Source organism: Rhopalosiphum padi, chromosome 2 (genome assembly GCF_020882245.1).
Source record: "Rhopalosiphum padi isolate XX-2018 chromosome 2, ASM2088224v1, whole genome shotgun sequence".
Classification (NCBI taxonomy): Eukaryota; Metazoa; Arthropoda; class Insecta; order Hemiptera; family Aphididae; genus Rhopalosiphum; species Rhopalosiphum padi.
The window spans coordinates 30399216-30414515 of record NC_083598.1 but is presented as its reverse complement, the minus strand read 5'-3'; the positions used below and the strand labels follow the sequence as shown (position 1 = coordinate 30414515).

At 24.7% G+C, this 15300-nt stretch overlaps 1 protein-coding gene across 4 annotated transcripts in view; it reads right to left on the bottom strand.

Annotated features, from left to right (window-relative positions):
• Window positions 1-15300, bottom strand: part of LOC132919883 (cordon-bleu protein-like 1) — an 86790-nt gene that overhangs the window by 28319 nt on the left and 43171 nt on the right. The gene's annotated exons all lie outside the window — the stretch shown is intronic.

The window sequence follows — 15300 nt, the reverse complement described above, 5'->3', positions numbered from 1 at the left end:
AAACAAATAACTATTAATGTATATCATGTATAATATATTCATATTATAGTACATTGTGCTTGGTTGTGGTAAATCGACGGTTTGTATTTGTTCAATTGTGCTTTTGCTCGATTATAATTGTTTTTGTATACTTTTGTAAAAATCGATATCATGAAAAACGAGAAAGTCGTCACTATATCGATATTTAATCCAATACGCGAGTTATGTTATATATACATATAATAATTATTGCAATGTTTAATTAATATGTGCAATAATATTGTTGAAGGTCAACACATCCTGCAATCTCGAGTTCCAAGAAATATACAAACTCCTTAACCCTGGTGGCCTGGTCGTCATACCAGCAATCATGTTGTGTATCACAATTCACAATAACTATTACCAATAGCAGATGCGTATATACATTTAAATTATACAAATAATATAGTTTACATTCTCAGTTTGATATATTTTTATTATTTATTATGAAATATCAACAATGTAAAAACTTTATATGCTTACGTCCTACACAAATTGATCGGTTCACTATATTATATTCTACTTTAAAAAATAGTTCTAAAAACATATTTATTTATTTTTTACAAAAGAATATCGTTTTATTATTGTATATGTTTATAATGTTTAAATGAAAAAGATTGTCATCATAATTGAAATACTCGCGATATTTTGATTGAGAATATAATATTACAACATAATATAATACATATTATATACAACATTTATACGTGTAGAGGTAGATTTGCGTTATGTGCATTTATAAATCGTATTTCATTACGGAATGGGAAATGAATAAACGTAGGTAGGTATAATAAATTCGACGGAACGTTGTTGCAGCAGTCGGTTTCTATATACATCGATTGATATGTTTCTATTTCGTCACAAAAAGTAATATAATCGTATTTTATTTTGTTTCAATAGTTCCAACAGACCTGCTTATGCTGCCTCCGTGGATGCAGCACATGAGCGTAAATAGGTGGAAATCTCCTAGCTATAGTACCTATATACATATAGGTTCTCTTCCCTACGTTCTCCCACCGATAAATCTCGACTAATCTGCATCAAGCGCATCCGACCCAATTATTGTTATATTTCGTTTGTAACTATGTTTGTACAATAGTCATATTGTATATTGTATGTGTTATATATATTTATATATACATACCTATACGGCTATACTTAAGTATGACGTTTTTATTATTATTCCATATGTTTGTAATATATACCTTCTATACTTAACAATAATATGTAGGTTTCTAGAACTGTATTACTTTTATAATAGATCTAATGTTTGAGTGTATCACAATGACTGGCATAGTGCGTACACGTGAAATGTAAATATATGTGTTTTGCGGTACTATACTGTGATTATTATATGCTTTTGGTTATTTTATATTTTCGTACGGTCATGTACTGATTTTGAGCAACAGTTCGAATACGCGTGGCTATTATACTATCCGTATAGTGCAGACTGCAGACGACGCATTTGGCCTGTCCGATGTGTTAATAACCTTCAATAGCTGTCACAATATTATTATGATACTATTATAATATACTCACCATATTATTATTATTATACGGTTTTTGTTTTTCATTATCTACTGTCAAAGATGATGATCATTTTCAAAGAAAACTATTTTCGTGTTGGATTTTCGGCGAAATACGTTTAATATGTAGCCCACGTTTTTTCAACATTGTAACAAGTAAAATACGTAAATACGAAATTTATTTGTCACACGGATTTATAAGTTCAAGAGATAATATAAGATTAAGTCTACAAAATGACTATTTAAAGACGAAATCTGACTTAAAAAATATTGTAAATTATTTATCACAAAATATATTAAAATATGACGAAACAAGGATTTTATTTATCAACACTAACAGTAAATGAATGAATTTAGTTTGTTCCTATTTTTAATCTAGGTTAAAGAGAAGATTTATCTTGTTTGAATATAAAATTGTGCAGTTTACAAATGAATTGATGATAAAAATTGAAAAAAATTATAATAATATTCTACCGCCGCATTTTTTCGTTATATATAGCTATTTATTATCCTTCAGACTATACAGTGGAATTTAAAGAAAAAACTTTTCTATCGTTAATTATATTTAAATTATGGCTTTAATTACGTTACGTTATGTTATTAATATGTATAAGTACATGCATAATAAAAAGTTTTACGAAAACGTATAACAAAATTAAATATGATGAGACCTCGGGGGTTTTGAGAAGACGTTGCAACAGTGTATTGATTATTATTATTTTCATTTGCCTAAAACTTGTGTTATGAAATAGTGGTTGTGGATGGAACATTGACTGTCAATGTAACCTGTAATATTATTACTAGAAATGCAAGTTTTCAATAAAAACATGTTTTGATCACTTCGGTAGTTACGATTGATACTGCAGGGTTCTAAAATACGACCTTGACAGCTCTCCTAAACCACATTGTTCAAGGTCAACATCTATACAAATTAATAAGAATAATTCAGATTATATTCCAAGAACTGCTCTAATTAATACGCTATAAGTAGTAAAGGTAGGTGGCATGGAGCGACGGAGCAATAATTATGTTGGCAAATTAAGATTTTTATGTATTTTATATTGTTGCACAGTAAATATAAAGAAACAATAAAAAAATGTAGTAAAAAAGTAGTATAGACAAATATTTGTGCAATTTACAATTTTATTGTAATGATTATTTGTTTAATAATTTATGTGTTAATTTTTTGTTTTGTTTTTTTTTTTGTTTTTATACCGTTCAGTTTATTTGTGTATTTTCGTTGAATTTTTTTTCAAATAGTGTAGAAAGGGCGGAGAGTTAGAATATTTTTACATTGTGGTCAATATAACTTTCCAATATGTTTCACTAGCTAAATATACTTGAAATATCCCAAGTGACTTGAGTACTTTCCTAATCAATCTGTATGTACTCGAGAATAACTCTCTATAAATTGAAGTACATAATTTATCACTGTTTTTTTTTTGTCTAGGGAAATCAAATAGGTTTTCAAGTCATACACTTGGAAAATAATAATTTTTTTCGGTAACCGTTCAAAAAATGTTTTGTCACACAAAGCATTAGCACTATTAATACTGCAATAACATTAGTCCATTAAATTGCTTGATTACGTTAGTCAACGTTTTCATCGTTCTTGAATTATATACATACATATCTTTATTAAAACATTAAGTGTTAATATTGTATGAAATATGTACCATCTATTATAAGAATACATAAAAAATGAAGCAAAAATAAAAATAAAAGATACGAGGGAATAGATTCAATACTTTCTTCGGCTATGCCAATATCTAGCTGTGGGAGTTTTGAACTCAAAAATATATTATATTCATTTAATTGATATACACACTTGATTACATTTTATTATGTTCGTTCTAATTTCTCATCTATTAATTTGTTTGATATTTTAACTCGAATAAAATGTTATTTATATACTTTGAAGTGTTTATTATAATACTATATGCATAGAAAACGATGAGAAAAGTATAGACAATAGAAAAAATATGTTGTAACTTTTAATGATTAATGCTTGGAATCGTACGTGTAGACATGTACTAAGATTTTTAAGTAAAAGTTTTAATCTCAATTAAATAAAATATTGTGTGAAACAAATAATTATGATCTAATTAAATACATTTTCAAGATTTTTATACTTTTAATCTTTATCTTAAAAATTGGTTCAACGGTTTCTTTTTCCAATAGAAACTTTGTTGATAATAACATAGAGAAAATATGGTGAATGCAGTATTTCAAGTTATTTTCTATGATACTTCCATTAAATCTATAAATTTATATTGGCAGACACATGATACTTTAGAGTTATGGTTTCAGTAAAATTTGCGTTCATGAATAATATATTTTACGTTTATATCAACATCAAAATATATTTATTTATTTTTGTATACTTTTTACCATTTCTCAATGATACAATAACAGTGAATGACTCATAAATTATTGCTATGTCGGTATTCGTAATAATGTTAAGCTCAAGCTTATTGGTCAATGTCATAAACATGTTATACATTTAAGTCGTTAGACATAATCCTAAAAGGTCTGAAGCACTTGCAATGAATTAGGTACTATATGATGAAGCTTATAATTTTTGCACAGTCCCATTTTTCCTTTAAGGATTATATACAACAAGATGCCATAAAAAAACTAAAACCTATTACAGTTATAATAATTTTTTACACAGGAACCTACTAAAGAACTTAATTTACTCTAATCATATTTTAATTTTTTTTTACTCTTCGTGTTACTTCATATTTTAATTGCTTAAATCGTAATATAAACCGAGTACCTAATTATCATTGAATATAAAATTTAAATAAATGCAAGAATTAACAGTATTTAATGAAATAGTCTATTAATTCCACTCAACTGCTATTTAATAAAATAATTTGTCCACATATTCCAATATAATTCAGACGAATTTTACCATTTAAATTATCTAGCTCTGTACTAGAGTCTATATTTTATATTGTCATACAGCTAGTATTGACTAAGAACTAAAACCAAAAACTTTTTTCATAACCATGGTATATAATACACACTACACCTATGTTGGAATATAACAACGTTTCTGGGTATTAATTTCATCCAACAGGACGTGTTAAGCCGTGTATAAGGTATCGTGTATGTATATATGAGTAGGTATCGTATTTTCTGAATAGTTTCTAAATACATAACGAAAATTACATTTTACGAACATGCTAAGTTCTCGACATTCTCGTGTTCTATACGTACATACTATTATGATTCTAAAATAATATATGATTGATAAATTATGTTGTGAGGATCAAAACTAAGCAAATTCAATATTCGTTTAAGCTTTATATTTTTTTCAAAATTTTGATTATATGAAACAGGAATTAATTCGTTATATTTCTACACAAGTATCTTATAGTTACACAAAATTAATGTTTCAATTTTTTACAAATTAAAAAATCATACCTTATTTAGTTACAACTCATTAGCGTTGTAAATATTTAAAAACTAATCGATTGCTATAATAATGATCGATATAAAATATATCAACTCATCATGAACAATTTGAATAGGTGCTTACTGCATATTCTTAGGTTTTAAAATAACTAGTTGTTTAATAAACTATGATTAAGATTTTATTTTTATTTTTTTGGAGTACAAATATATCTAAAGTACGTTAGTTTTAAGAAAACCATAGATAAGTATTGAAATTAATGTATTTACATGTTACATATGCTTAGGTTAATGGAATACTCATACTAAGATAAAAACACTTTTGTAGTACATATTTATTTATAAATATTTTTTATTTGTACTTTTAAAAAACCTAAACAAATGCTTTAAAATGTCACAATGTTACAAATAACAATCACTAACCACTTATATTTTGATAAATTTAGAATAAATTTAAATATATGGTAATTTTTTTAGGTTATGATGCGTATTATTGAATTATTTAGAACGTACTTAATTTATTTACCATAATTATGTTGTTTTTAATTGCATGATCACGATGTTAAATATATAAATAACATAGAGACTATAGCATAATGGTGTAGTTACAATAAATAACGCTCAATTGGAAGCTATATGAAAAACAAAATGAGTAAGACATATTACACATAATTCAAATTTGATTCTATAATTCTATTATGTGCTAATATGATTGCTTGGGTATACATAATATAATAATAAATAAATCAACTACCAACAGAAGATTTAAACATACATTTATTATGTTATGTTTCGTTGATAATGGACTTAAGTAATGCAAGTTGTAAACTTGTAACTTGTAAGTATATAAGATTAATTCGTGACTGGTAGTTTAACAAATATACACTATAAAGTGACAGTTTTATTATTCATCATTGTAGTCATATGCATCTACATTTTTTTTATAAGCTTGTGATAAAAATCGGCTACCTGTAAACCAGTTTTTACAACTAAAAAGAGGTAACATAAAATCTACAATGTTCGTTCTGTAGTTGGTGATATAATTGAATGTTCATTTTAATAAGATTGTCTTAGGTTAAGTATGTTATATAATATCACAAAAATATTTTAATACTTTACAGCATGTAAAATTCTACTAAATCTTTTATCTATAGTTACTTATCTTATCGTTTTAAAAATCATGTACATACAATATACATATTTAGTAAACAGGTTGATTCAAAATTAATTAAAAAAAATCATTTAAAGTAATAATTGTTTAAGAAACACTAATAAATGATGATGTTATAGATAATGTATAAAATATAATTATGATTATTAATATTGTTTTGATAAAATTAACAACACTGAATAATTGTATAATAACTTTTATATACAGCTGAACTAATTATTGTACAGAAAAGTTTATACTACTTTACAACACGCCAGTTTAAATAGAATATAGAAAGAACATGTAAATACAATACATAACACAATTATTGTATACATATTACCTATACAAAATGAAAAAATAAATTATTTTTATTTTTAATGTTCAAATAATACAGTATGAGTATTAGGAAGCATCTCGTTTTAAAATTTTGTACATTTACATGAATGTGCAACATCAATTGCATGTGAAAAAAGCACTAAAAGTGATGTAAGTGATAAATATGGGTGTCGGTAACGATAATAATGTATTATAATAGACAACAAATATAAGAAAACTCAATGATATCAAAAATAATAACAAAATGAAAAGAATAAGTATTATATTTGTCTATTCACCGTAGTTTACGATATTATTATAATATATTATCGCTATATTAAAACTGAGCGTTTTTCTATTGTTAACAGTAATTACGTTAGAGTTCGTCGTTCGATGTACAAATAATTTACAGTGTCCAAAGCAATTTAGTTGTTCAAGGGGTTTCGCTAGCTATTAGTATTTGGTTTAAATCTTTAAAAGGAGCATATTTTACACGATATTTTACATGTCCACTTAAAATTATTGCTATACTTTTATACTTGGGTTGTTGTATAATAGTGGCTAGTCTTACAACATCGTAAATCGATTCTAGCCAGCTCTAGACGGTTTTAAATTTACTTTAACCAACTGGATTTATACGTATACGACTATTAGCTACTAAACATTTTTTTTTTTTTTTTTTTTTAATATTAATAGTAAATGTAATATTAGCCATTTTTGTAAATGTATTTGGCAATTAAATAAAATATCTTGATTTATATTAAAAAATCTCTATTAATCACTATCATGGGATTTCTGAATTTGTGGTTTTAGGTAATGGTATTTTTTTAATTATTATGTATTTGTATATGGTGGTGTCGTGCTAAGTCAACTGAAGTCTACAATGACTAATGATCAGGTATCTATTTTTATTTTATAATAAATATAAACACTCGAAGTTTACTAAATAAATAACAGAAGATTATAAATACTTACATTTGTAATTTTTTAATTTAGGAAAACAATGTTTGGTAATTATATATATAGATACTATCTTTTGCAGCAGTAAAAATATTCCATTTTGAGGCCGATTTATGATAATAAATTGGAGTTGTATTAAGTCAAAAGTAAAGCATTTTCAGAACTTTTAAAAACAATCAAGAAAAACTAAAAAAAAATCATCGAAATGTATCATCACAATTAAAAAAAAACCGATATTTCAAACATGAAATGTTAGTTGGAATGGATTAAATTAATTTTATATTAATATAGTATTTTTTATTTCATCAATATAATATGTGTATGAAGTCATCAAAAGAACGTTGTCGATTTAAAATCAATTCTAAAAGTATTCAATTGTTTTACGTTAACCGTTTCGTCGTGTCACGAGTGTATTTTTCGTTTCTATAGAATTTGGGATTATTGTTTATTTTATTTGTTAGAAAATTACGAGATACCCACAATTCTTACTATATAGCAGATCAATTTCTTTGGTTTTTCATTTAATTAATTTTGAAATACAGGATTTTTAATGAGTTTCAAATAAATTTATAGAATGTATCGTTTAATAACAACGGGTTGAATTATAATATTATTATTGATTACATTCAAGTACTTTACAAATTCTCAATACAATCTATATCGTCTGTATCAATCAATATACATAAATTACTATATTATAAGCATGTTTGATACCTAATAATAATAATAATAAATAATAATATATAGATTGTTAAATAAAAAGTTATGATAGAAATAGTTAACCAAACAATTTTTAAATGTAGACTATATAATAACTCAAATACATTTTAACATACATTGAATACCGTTTAGTAATCATAATAATTTCAATAAATAAAAATATAGATACAAATAACTTCTAAAAGATTGTTATTAGTTTATGACTTATAAGATTTGACTGTATACCGATATTCAATATTTTTTCTTTCTGATTGAATTTTTTCAAATGGACATAATTCATTTTAATTGGAACATATATTTTTTTTTATGTAATTAATTACTTATCGTCATCACTATGAATTTGTCAAACTAGTTTTTGCATCATTTAAATATGTACCTGTACCCACACACGAGTATATATATATATATATATATGTGTTATACTCAATAAGAACACATTTCAATGGGCTTAATGTCGGTAAGTGTGAATTATTACTAAGCCTACTTTTATACATAGAATAAGTAGGCTTTAATTATTAAGAAAAAAAAATTATCAAGTAGGCTTTACAATTTAAATTATAACTTTCCAATTTATAATACTTTATATTACAATATTTAATTTAAAATTAAAAGAATAAAATATAATTATTGGGTATCGAAATTTATATTTATAAGTTTTGTGATTTTTAAACAACCAGGCTATATGGTTTATGATATACATTCGTATAAGATACAAACGATTGTCATTACACTATTTAAAAAAATAATTACATACTTAATAAGATTTATCTTGACTTTTAGATTTGAAAAGAAGTTTGGTCTAAAAAGAATTCCATTATTCTTTCTTTACATTCCTAGCATGAAGATATATAATATTATATATTATACTGTGTCTATTTCTAAACGCCAACGGTCGATGTTTTTGATACCTTTATTATAGGTAATGGTTATTTTTTTCACAAGCTCAACTGACTACTTCTTTGCCAAGACAATGCGTTAGTAATTACTATTATTGTAAAACGTGATTCCAATGAAGCATAGAAAAACAAAAGGATGACCGTCATGAAAAAAATAAATACCTTAGAAGCAGAGCTACTTCAGTGGCTCCATCAAACAACCTGTTCTTATCTCGTGGATTCCCAGACACTGCCCCACGTTGTTTGGCTTACTGTCGGCCTTGACTTAAGAGGGTACAACAATAAAATTAATATAGTAAAGCCATTCCAATTTCACTTACGATTTTTTTTTACAACTTAGTAATAATCTGTTTAACAACCGATATTAATAAGAGTGGGTAAACAAAATAATCTTTACGTAATTTTTAGGGTAGATATTTTATAGTTATATTAGATTATTAATAATTTTTATAGTAATATTAGATTGTTGTTTTATTAATTTCCAAGTCTAAAATAAATAAATTGCTTCAAATAAATAATACTAATTGATAATAATTTAGTTATAATATATAGTTTTTCATTAATTTAAAATATATGATACTACCTACAAATTTAATTTGAAACATAAATATTAAACTTTCATAAATCAATCCAAATATAAAACATCAAGTAGGTATAAGTTGTCGTATATTTAATCATTATGTTCCATTATCGTATAAATATTGTGGGTTTACTTCAAGGTTATTATATTATCAATTACATAATATGTTAGGTACCTACTTATAATATTTGTATTACTAATTTTACTAAATCGTCATAGTTTGATTATCTTTTTATTTTTCTTAGAAATATTTTGATCATCTGGAAATACTAGTTTGATTATAATTCTATATTATTTATTATAAAATGCAAAACTTAAAAAAATATAAAATAAAAATTACAAATATAATACTTGTGAATTTTTTTATACTTTTAAAAATTATATAGGTGAATAAAACTAACTTTTTATAAATTCAATAAGAACAAAACAAATTATTATTCTATAATAATATTTTTTTTCAAGTATTTTTTTAGTATATTTTAATTTATTATAAGGTTAGATTTATTATTATAAAAGTGTAAGTGCATTATTTATTACAATTTTTGGTATACAACTATACAACCATGATAAATTATTATAATATATATCTAATAATTATTTATATTGAAATATATTTATATCATCAACATTTAATTATACCATACAGAATAGGAATATTTAATACATATATTATATAAAATTAAGATATTTTTGTAAGTCAGAATCAACCATACTATTTTGGGAATTCAACATTAAACAAAGTGGCCTATATAAGTATTTTAAATAATAATTTTCACACGCTGTGTAGTTCTTAAATTGATTCATACATAAGAACTAAAATTTAAAATGAATATATCAGCTATTTTGTAGTTTATTCTATTACAGATAGTAACCTTTAAGGCTATAGTATCTAGTTCATATTGAAATTAACGAAGTCAATAAATATTAAAATCAAATTATATTTTTTGAGATTAACATAAATATATGTATATTTTTCAAGGCATCTACCAGATATATTATGCACTTACGTGTAAATTAAAACGAAGAACAATAAAAAGTTTATAGTATTACATTAACGGATAAAGATAATATTGTTGTAAAACAAGTAACTAGTTTTCAACATACCACTAAAGTTATATTTTAAGGCAAAATAATTACAATTACTCAGTCATTAACTTTGTTATAGTCACATCGACAAAATCATTAAGTATTCCGATATTCGCATGGATAAATTGTATGATGCTTCGCTTCTAATGACCTTGTTTGATAGTCTGACTTTAACCTAGTCTAGCACTGCAGACTCAAGTAATCATCATATATACAAACATGTACATAGTAATAATGATTGCAGTCCTTGTTATTATAAAATTTCATATGGCGTCGAGTAATAAAAAGATTCTGCCCGAATTTTTATTAGACGCTTTATAGAATACTCTACATTTGTCTTATTATACATTCTTATAACATTCTAACTTCATCTCTTTTGTTGAATAAATTTCAACGTTTTCATATTATGCCCTTCTACAATAAAAACACATCTCTATTATTGAACTGACCTGTTCCGGTCATTTTCTAATAGTTTCGCTTAGTCATCTGGGATATGCAATTTGTGGTAAAAAAGAAATATATACTGCTTGAATAAAAACAAATAAAAAATATATATTTTATCAAAGTTTTTTTTTATGATTTTTAATAATAATCCTTGAAATATAGATGCTTAATAAAAAAGAAGAAATTAAATCAAAAACTAACAAGTCGGTACTATGATATTTAATAGTAATTTTACGGTTATTAATTTTCTTATAGTATATGTATTGTAAACACTAGAGGATAGACGGATAGGGAATTAAAAACTGTTTCTTTTAAGAAAAATAATTCCAAGGTTAATTTTTTTTAGAGGTTAACACTTTATATCTGTAGATGTATTATCTAAATGTCACGATGTCAATCATTACACATGGCAGTGAAAATAGTTTTCTATTTCATAACTCGTAACAACGTTTTCATTATAGCATATATTCTCGAAACATGCATTGGTATATAAATTATGGTAAAATACAATGTTAAATAAAATATAGCCTATATCCTAGATACATAGAACTACTGACATATAAATATATTTTAAATGTATCGGCAAACGATGTATTCATTAATATACATATTTAATATTTATTATACATCTAAAATATAATCAACCATAAGAAATTCAGAACCACATCAAAGACAAAAAAAATGTCAATAGATTTTCAAAGGAATTGTTAGTTTTGGACTATTATACTGTCTATAAAGATAAACATCTTTATTCAGTATTCACTCCTATGAAATACTTGTGTATTATTATTTATAAATGATTTTTAATTAACAATTTCCAATATTTTAATTTCAATAATACAGTTCACAGTCATATAATAAGTTACCATTATATTAATATAGTTACATATTTTATTTAATACATTGAAATATATTATTTTGTTGTCTATTTGAAATATTAAACATACATAACATTATATATTACACAATATACACGTTTTAAATATCAATAACTTATTTACTAAATATGAAAAGATTTAAATTAATTATATTTGATGAAACAAATTAAATGACAAGGACTCATCAATGCAAAAATATTTATTAATAATAATACCTATTGTAATAACTTATAACGTATTAGTAATGTTATCAAAATTAATATTTATTAGTGAAATATTAATTTGATTTAATTTGCTTTAGTTCAAATAATTAAATTATATTATGTTATTATCATAATATATGTAAATTCATCCATAGTTATGTTTTTAATATACATTTTAAGCACCTTGGATACTTTTAAAGTTAATAGATTAAATGGACACATCTTAAAAAAATTGTATATACTCGTAATATTAGTATTTAGATTATGCTAATTGTATGTTGATGGAGAATACTGCAGTATTAAAAACACACTAATTATTTTTTGACTAAAATCTATACATTTTAATTGGGAATCAACATGAGTAATAGAAACAAGTCTGTAAAAATACTGGTTTTAGATTCATGCAATTTCAACGTGAAAATAGTGATATTGCAATTGATAAAAATAGCAAAACTTTCGAAAATCCTGTTGACATTTTAATACTTGGTAGATGAGTTTATTATGGACCGATTACAAAAAAATATCTACAGCGAATTTACATAAAAAATAATGAGATTAATTCAAATATGTATATTTTTACGTATTAATATTTTCAATATTTTTCCATTTAACGTATAATAATATTAATTAAATACATTTAAAAAGTTGAAAAAGGAAATATTATTATGACTCGCAGTATCCAAAGAAGGTGTCTGGACGACAGCTGAGTATTTTATTTTAATGACTGCAAAATGTCACTCTAATGATGCAAAAAAGAGCATTTTTTTTAACAATAATCTCGACAATAATTAAATAAACATAATATTTATAATTTTGTCCTATTTTTGTAAAATGTTGTAGGAATTACTGATTTACTTAGGGGATGTCAGCGCACTATTTGTTTTCTCTCTTTGACCCACGCGCAATATGGACAACTTTACGTTCACAATAATGACGACTATAACCATACTAATTTCTAAAATTAGAGTAAATAAGGACCTATTATAAAATTTAAAGTTAAAGTTAAGAACATTATCCAGGGCATCTTATACACTTTTTACTATATTTTTATTTTAAACCCAGTTATGAGTTTTTTAAATTGTAAATTGTTTTACACCTTAAAAAATCCATAAATTGGTTTAAATTAAAAATATAAAATATAATAAAACGTGTATGAGATGCCCTGGATAATGTTCATAACTTAAACTTTAAATTTTATAACGGGTCATTTTACTTTAATTTGAGAAATTAATATGGTTATAGTCATTATTGTGAACGTAAAATTGTCCATATTGCGTGTGGGTCAAAGAGAGAAAACAAATAGTGCGCCGACATCCTCTTAAGATTCAAGTTTCGTTATTATACAATAAATAAATAGTGTGTCTTATAATTTAAAATGTACCAATAGGTAAATCAAGACTCGGTCATCTTCTTAAAGAATAGTTGGAAATATAGTGTAAAAAAAAAACAGCAAGCACTAATCACCTAGAAAAAATATTAACGTTTTTGAAAAATGTAGTTTTATATTCTCAAGCAGATTATTTTCATTGAGAATTATTTAGGTAAATAAAAATCTTATTTCGTACGAGTAGTTACTATTTATAATTTATAATAACTATGATTATAACTTACAAGTATTTAAAGTTATAAGTTTTTCAAGATAATAAATGTTTAATGTTAAAATCTCCTTATTTAGTACATACAAAGTATATTACACCGTAAAAAAATTAGTAGGTTTACCTGCTATGACAGTAGGCCTATGCCTATACATATAAGCAGCCCATATTGTTAAATTAAATATTTCTTATTATGTATTTATAAATTATAGATTTTACAAATATATTATTATAATATAACGTAATACATTGGTATGTGTAAGAAAATTGTATTTGTTATGAAATTTATTGCATGTTTAATATGTATTATTAAAAAAAATTAAACAACTTTGTTTATCTATATCTCTTGTAGAATGTCTAATAACTTTTACTTAAGTATCTATATGGGTATTGGTAGAAAAAAAAACTTTTTAAAACAAAATGTAAATTATTTAACATTCAATATAAATAATATAGCATTTGATATAAAATAAATTGATGCATTGATTAAAATAGGTATTACGCCAATAGGAGAAGTAAATGAAAAAAATCCTATAATTAGCACCTATATAATGACCAATCTTTAACAAATATCTACAAAGAAATAACTATTATACCCAATACTTTGATGACGATTTACTTCAATTAAGTAATAGTACAACATATTATAATACCTATACCCCAATAATTTACAGCAGGATTATCGTCTGTAATCATCACATTAGGAATATAACGCATGGTTAATGCCACTTTTTACGAGAAGTGATACTGAAGTGATGGCTCTTACTTTTATACAATTTAAAAGTCTAAAGTTATCTATATTGAATATATTATATCATAATTTTGTATACAATTTTAGAAAGTGGGTATTGTTTTTATAATTAAATAGGTTATAGGCCTGAATTTGATAAACACATTGTGATTTTATGGATGTTAACTAATATACGTTGAAGAAAAATTATATATATATAAAAAATAGTCATGTTTGTGTCATAATTTCCTTTCGATCCTTGGATGCATACATATACATTATACAGACATTGCATATTATTGTAAAGATTTATAATCCGAATTTGTCCTAAACAAACGGACACTACGAAAAAAAATTAATAAGAAAATGCGAACGACCGTTAATGGAGCGCAACTGATGATCGAAAAAAATCTATAAACGGCAGCAGCAATAACGATGGCGGAAGGTCGTCAACACCGCTGTAGCACTACCAGGCATCACGCGTGCGAGTCGCCCTTTCCTGCTACTGTAGCTGTAGGCTGCTGTTTTTGTCGATCGGTCAACATTTAAATTTTTTCCCTTTAGTTTTTATATTATTTTTTCAACATTCTGTTTTAATTATAAAACGACAAAACGTGCACGTTTGAATGTCTCAAAATTTTTTTACTCTTTCCTCTACACTCTACATACACGTCATCGCCTCCTGAAAGTACACCGACCCCGCAATGCCATGGTGTTCTATACAACAACTACGTGCCTAACACAAATCAATACACTCCAACTACAAATATTATGCA